At 48.0% G+C, this 6,000-nt stretch overlaps 1 protein-coding gene across 2 annotated transcripts in view; it reads left to right on the top strand.

Annotated features, from left to right (window-relative positions):
* Positions 1–6,000, top strand: part of SLC4A4 (solute carrier family 4 (sodium bicarbonate cotransporter), member 4) — a 345,530-nt gene that overhangs the window by 19,770 nt on the left and 319,760 nt on the right. Inside the window, exon 1 of one of the 2 annotated variants that reach the window (XM_015567925.1) lies at positions 3,365–3,383. The exons of the other annotated variant lie outside the window; for it this stretch is intronic. The gene's annotated coding sequence lies outside the window, so the exon portion shown is untranslated. Of the gene's footprint in view, positions 1–3,364; positions 3,384–6,000 lie in introns of those variants that run through there. 2 annotated transcript variants of the gene reach the window in all.

Here is a 6,000-nt window from a genome sequence, read left to right on the forward strand (position 1 = left end):
CGGGATTGTTCCGAGAGGGTCATGCAAGCCATTTCCTTTTCAGCACTTAACCCTCTCCAGCAGTTTCTCCTTTCACCTGTCACCTCCCATGAGCCTCCACACCTTTCCTTGCTCCAGAGCCTCTGCCTCCATCCTGTACCAGTTCTCTCCTTGTCCTTTATTGTTGAGCCTGTTCCAGCCTTTCAGAGCTCAGCCAGGGGACTGCGGACAGAGGGGAGGAGACCTTGCCCCAACGTGGAGAGGATGGGAGAGAGGGGTGGGGTCCTGTGGCCTTGAGGGCCAGTTGATCACTCATCTCCCCAGCTGACACTGCCATGCATTTGCTCATGGAGGCAAAATTGTGGCCTTCAGGTCTGTAGGACTTTTAATCTTTATTATACTCTCTGGGCCCCTAGGGACCTTAGGTTTAGATTCAACTGAACTAAATTGAATTTATTTACTGAAGGAATTTATCCAATACCCTAAGTCACTTAGGAAGTGTTTCAGGCCCAGTTTAAAGGATACTGAATGAGAAGGTAATTCACATTCCCAAGGTTGCACAGTTTCTAAAGGGCACACCTGGTACTGGCCCTCAGCCTCACCTGATTCTGCATATGTGGAGATGGGTGAGCTTCCCCACCTGACCATCATGTTAATGTTTCCAGGGGGAAATTAAAAGTCAGATTTGCAAATGGGCTGTTTTTTTAAATTGAAAATTTTATTGACATAATTGTAGACTCACACGTATGTTTGAGAGACTATAGAGTTTGCTTGTACACTGCCAGTTTTCCTCAGTGTTAATGTTTCCTAAACCTTTAGTGCAATATCATAACCAGGACATTGGTACCGATATAGCCATAAACCTACTCAGATTTCCTCAATTCTACTTGTACTCATTTCTGTGTTTGTTTTAAGTTCTATACAGTTTTATCACCTGTGTAGATTTATGTCTCCATCACCAGAGGTAAGCTACTGAACAGAGCCAACTCTGCAGAGGCCTCTTTTGTTGCCCTGGTATAACCACAAATATTCCCCCGCCCCCCAGTTTCCACCCTGTGGCCAGCACTAACTATCTTTCATAGCTAGAGTGTTGTGATATGTTATATAAATGGAATCATATAGTGTATAACCTCTTGGCGTTTGCTTTTTCCATTCAGCACAATCCCCGGAGAGTCATTCAGTTGGTTTTGTATGTCATAGTTCGTTCCTTTTTGTTGCCAACTATGATCTGGATGTACCATAGTTCATTTAACCATTCACCTGTTGAAAGACACCTGGACTAATTCTGGGTTTTAGCTATTATAAGCCAAGCTGCTGTGAACATTCATGTACAGCTTTTTTTTTTAAAAAAAATATTTTTATTGATTTCAGAGAGGAAGGGAGATGGAGAGAGAGAAACATCAATGGTGAGAGAGAATCATTGATCAGCTGCCTCTTCCATGCCCCCTACTGGGGACTGAGCCTGCAACACAGGCATGTGCCCTTGACCGGAATTGAACCCGGGACCCTTTAGTCCACAGACTGACTCTCTATCCACTGAGCCAAACCAGCTAGGACTCATGTACAGCTTTTTGTGTAAACCTAAGTTTTCATTTCTCTGGGAGAAGCGCCCATGGGTACAAATGAACTTCTAATGCAGTTCATAAACCCAGAATTATGTTTGGCGTGATCCTGCTCTGGATTATGTTCTCACCTTTTATCCAGTCGGCAGTTAGATTTCATGTGGGGCCGTCACCCAGTTCTCCTTGGCCCGGGGCCCGTGTAAATTTCCAGACCGATTAGGGCACTCCCCAACTCCAAGTTGCTTTGTTGCCAGCTGACCTCTGGGAGTCACCTCTGCCATTCATCATACTTGTTAGGTTTGTCTCCCTAATGTCTCTTTTCCTATCTATGTCCAGAGCTCCAGCAGCCTCGACGGTTCCACCAACAACTACATTCTTTCCCCTTCTTTGCTGTGGAAGTATGGGCTCTCTTGCCTGTGAAGTTGGGAAGGAAATAGTTGTTGCTTTCCCTCTGTCCCTGCCCTCCGCTTCCCTGTAGTGAACACATGTTGCCAAAAGATGGCAGTGTTCTTTGCAGCCACTGAACTCGCTCTGCCCTGTCGCCTGTGGTTTGGAGAACGGACACTATTCTTTCTGTGAGTGTTGAAAACGTGGACAGCAGATTTTCCAGAACAACAAAGGCACCAAGAAATTGCTGTGTGATTTAAAAATTTTGAAAGAAAACATCACATTTACAAATGATTTGTAAGGAAACTGGTTCCCCACTTCTTAGAAGTGATTTGAATAGGGACTAGAATTCAGAGATGTGTGTATAATTCTAGATGTCAGTGCGATTGTTGCATTCTATGTAGCTCTTGAAAAAGACCTGTGAAAATGCTGATTTTTGCCTCCCATCTGTTCTGAGAACAGCCAAGTAGCAGGGACAGCCTGCTTTTGAACTCTGAGACCTGAGACGCACACCCCTGAGTCCTTCAGTGAAGGCCCTTATGCACATGGTAAATATAATTTTCAAGGCAGCAATGGTTAATGGTAATAAACTCTTCACTTCCTAGTATTGGTCCACTCCCTGGCGTGCGTCACTTCTGTGTGTGTGTGGGCATGTGTGTAAAGAACTGTTTAAACATTTGCTATGCACAGGAAAGCTGTTGTAAAGTGAGAGATTACGGGGTTTGCTGGATATCATAAACAGAGCAAGCTAGTGAGGATAAAGTGGGATGAGTTTAAATGTGAGGTGAACTAATAAACATTAAGCTGTGTGCATGGAAAAACCCAGCAGTGTCCAGTCAGGTATGGACACGTTAAAAGCTGGAGCTCTTCTGCTCCCTAGGGTGCCATCCTCTGGTGCCCTTTTTGGAAGCAGCCAGAAAGCCCTGCTGTTCATGTGACCCACGTGCAGCCCGGTTAAGTGGAGAATGAACGAGATGTGGAGGAGAGGGGGCCAGCTCTGGGACTGGGGCTCTATGGGCCAGTGCGTGGAGGTTGCAGGGCCTACTTTCTGCTTCCCCCGGGCTAGGAGCTTCCTCTGCAGCTCATAATGTAGCTGCCTGCCTCGGGTGACAAGGGAACGGGCTCCACCGTCAGCAGCAGCCTTTTCGCTATTGCATCCTTTGGCAAAGGCCTTCGATTAGGAAGATGACTGCTCTGTATAAAGTTATAACCCTGAAACCAGTTGCTGTTACTATAGAGACGAGGGAAATGCTGCCGTGGGAGGCCTGACAGAGGAGGGGTGGGAGAAGGGCGGGAGGAGGGCAAGTGAGGCGAATCCAGAGGCTCGCACACCCAAAGACTTTCACCCTTTGGCAGCTCTGTGCCGGGGTAGGCTTGCATCTGCAACTGTGCGCTGGCGGCCGGCCACGTGCTGACTGGCTGAGTGGCAGCTGCTAGCTCTGTGCGGACTAGCCGGTGAGCACGTTGGCAGTTGGCGAGGGCTCTGGGGGCGGGAACCCACAGGGGTGGAATGTCACCCAAGGCTCCATGGCTGACAGTTTGCACAAATGTTTCTTGGGTTAGGCTTAAGTCACTCTTCCAAGCCTGCTCGGTGCTTAGGACTGGCCGGTGAAAGCCTGTCCATTTGGCAGCAGATTTGACATGTGTTAGGGTTAAATCATGTGAGTGTCCCAGAATAAGGGGGAATAAGAGAAACCCCACATTGGCTGTGGACTTCGGAGGCAGGGCCCCCCCGCCCCCCTGCTCCTCTCAGGGCCCCGTGGAAGGAAGGCAGCCCCCGAATGGATTTTGTCCTGACTGGTCTGACCCTTATCCCCGTGATGCTGGTGAGAAGCTTCCAAATCTATTCTGAACTTTGCCTCATGCTGGCGATGCGAGCCACCGGGAGCCGTTTAGAAGCCGCTCTTTCCTTTCTTTGTTTTCAGCCAATGCAGCTTGTGTGAAAGGAACACTTTAAGAATGGATCTGAGGGCCTGATTAGGGACTAGATGAGTTAATTTCTTCCCACTGACAGAGGGGAAAACTGATTAGGTCAGATGGTCATTTTAAAAGATATCCCTGTTCTGCTAATAATAGCAAGCAACTGCTGAGAGGGCTTTCAGAGGGGTGGGGTGGGGAGGGGAGTGTGACAGAAACCCAAATAACTGACATTTGTGCTGCAAAGATGAAGAAAGCTGTCAGTTCCCTGTGCTCCGTGCAGAAGCCCAGATGTGCTGGCTGGACCGGCTCTCGTGGAGGAGAGGGCTGCTCTGGGAAAGGCTGCGGTGGGCGTGCAGATTTTATATCTGCAGTTTGCACCACTCATTCTCTTTTGCTCCCTACAGGGAGGAGGCTGCTTGCAGACGCGCTGCATTGTCCGTCAGGAAGGACTAGGTTTCTAATTACTTGCTATGTATAGTCTTGGAGGGAATGCGAAATATGCATCAGAGGGCCAAGGAATGCACCAACCATTATTCTCACTCTAACTCAGCTGGAGCTCAGGGACACTGTTTCCTTTGGCTGGATGGTCTCAGCCTGGGAACAGGGCTCTGGCATGAACGTGTCTACAGTCATTACAGTGGCTACAGTGTCTCCTTCAGTGGCTACCGGTGCCCTTCCTTTACTTCTGCTCTGCTTGTTAGTTGCATGCGATTTTGGGAAGGGCTTGGGTGCAGAGGCTAAACATTTAGGGAATATGTAGGAAGTAAATAGGATCCGTTTGATTAATGGTGAGGCGCAGAAATGATGTTCTGTAGGAACTGGCGGTGGGGTCTGTAGGTTGGTAGGACTGGAAAGGGTTAGTTCTGAGAAGAACTGTGGGCTAAACTCTTGGTTTTCTAAAGGGGAAACAGTTCTATTAATGTCCATGCAGTAAGTAGTACAGGACTCCAGGATTTATGGGACTTCTGAGGTCTTTTAAGAAAATTTCCCCATTAAGCTGTCATCCTTATCCATGTTGTCAAACGCTGTGTTACTGGTCAGGTCTTGCCCTTTGGACCGACTGACCTGGGTCGCTAGGGGAGAAGGCAGATGCGATCACACTGGAGCCCTGTCTGTCTTGCTCCTCGTTGTATCTCTAGTGCCTATTCGTGTGCCTGGCACCTACCAGGTACTCAGTAAATATTTACTGAATAGATGAGTGGAGGAGGTCAGGAAAGAGAAAAGGGAATGAGTGACTGCTGTCTGTGTGTCTAGCACCGGGTATGGTATGTTTCAAGTGCTTAGGCCATCGTCACCAACAACCTCCATAGTGCCAAATCCCATGCTTCCTTCTCTGTCTCCATCTTTCTCAGCCTCCCAGTAGCATACTCTCCTCCTCTGTCAACTTCCTTGACATCACTCTCTCCTGGTTTCCCTCTGACCTCACTCACTGCTTTTGTTCCTCTGCTCTGCTTGTAAATGCTGGCATGCCCGGCACTTGGTCTCAGGTCTACGCCTCTGTTTCCACATTTTCTTCCTGGATGATCTCATCTAGTAATGGCTTCAGAGACCAGCTTTCTTCATTGATTTTCCAGTTTCTGTCTCCAGCCTCAGGCTCCCGTGCTACAGATTTAGACATCTAATTGTGTACCGGATAGTTCCTTTTTCATATATAGTATGGATCTCAACCATAAACTGGACAGGAAAGGACTCTTGATTCCTTCCCCCAAACCCATTCCTCCCGCAGCCTTCCCTGGACTCCTGAGATAGTTTCCTAGTTTCTTCCGTCTCCTGATGATTTATATTTCACACAGCAGCCAGAGTGAGCCTTTAAAAACGTTAAAACAGTTCCATCTTAAAACTCTTAACTATCTACACTAATAAAAGAGAAATATGGTAATTGGCATACAACCGCTACCTTTTCATTGGCTAATCAGGGTGATATGCAAATTAACTGCCAACTAAGATGGCAGTTAACTGCCAACAAAGATGGTGGTTAATTTGCATATGTAGGCACAATGCAGGGAGGCGAAAGGGAAAGCAGGAAGAAGCCCCCTGCCACTGACAGCGATCGGAAGGAAACCCAGGGGGGAGCTAAGAGCAGGAGGGCAGGGCAAAGGTGGCCCCCAGGGGGCCACCTCCAGCCATGATCGGAGAATTGGGCGCCTTTGTA

This window comes from Myotis davidii, unplaced genomic scaffold (assembly GCF_000327345.1).
Source record: "Myotis davidii unplaced genomic scaffold, ASM32734v1 scaffold284, whole genome shotgun sequence".
NCBI classification, from domain to species: domain Eukaryota; kingdom Metazoa; phylum Chordata; class Mammalia; order Chiroptera; family Vespertilionidae; genus Myotis; species Myotis davidii.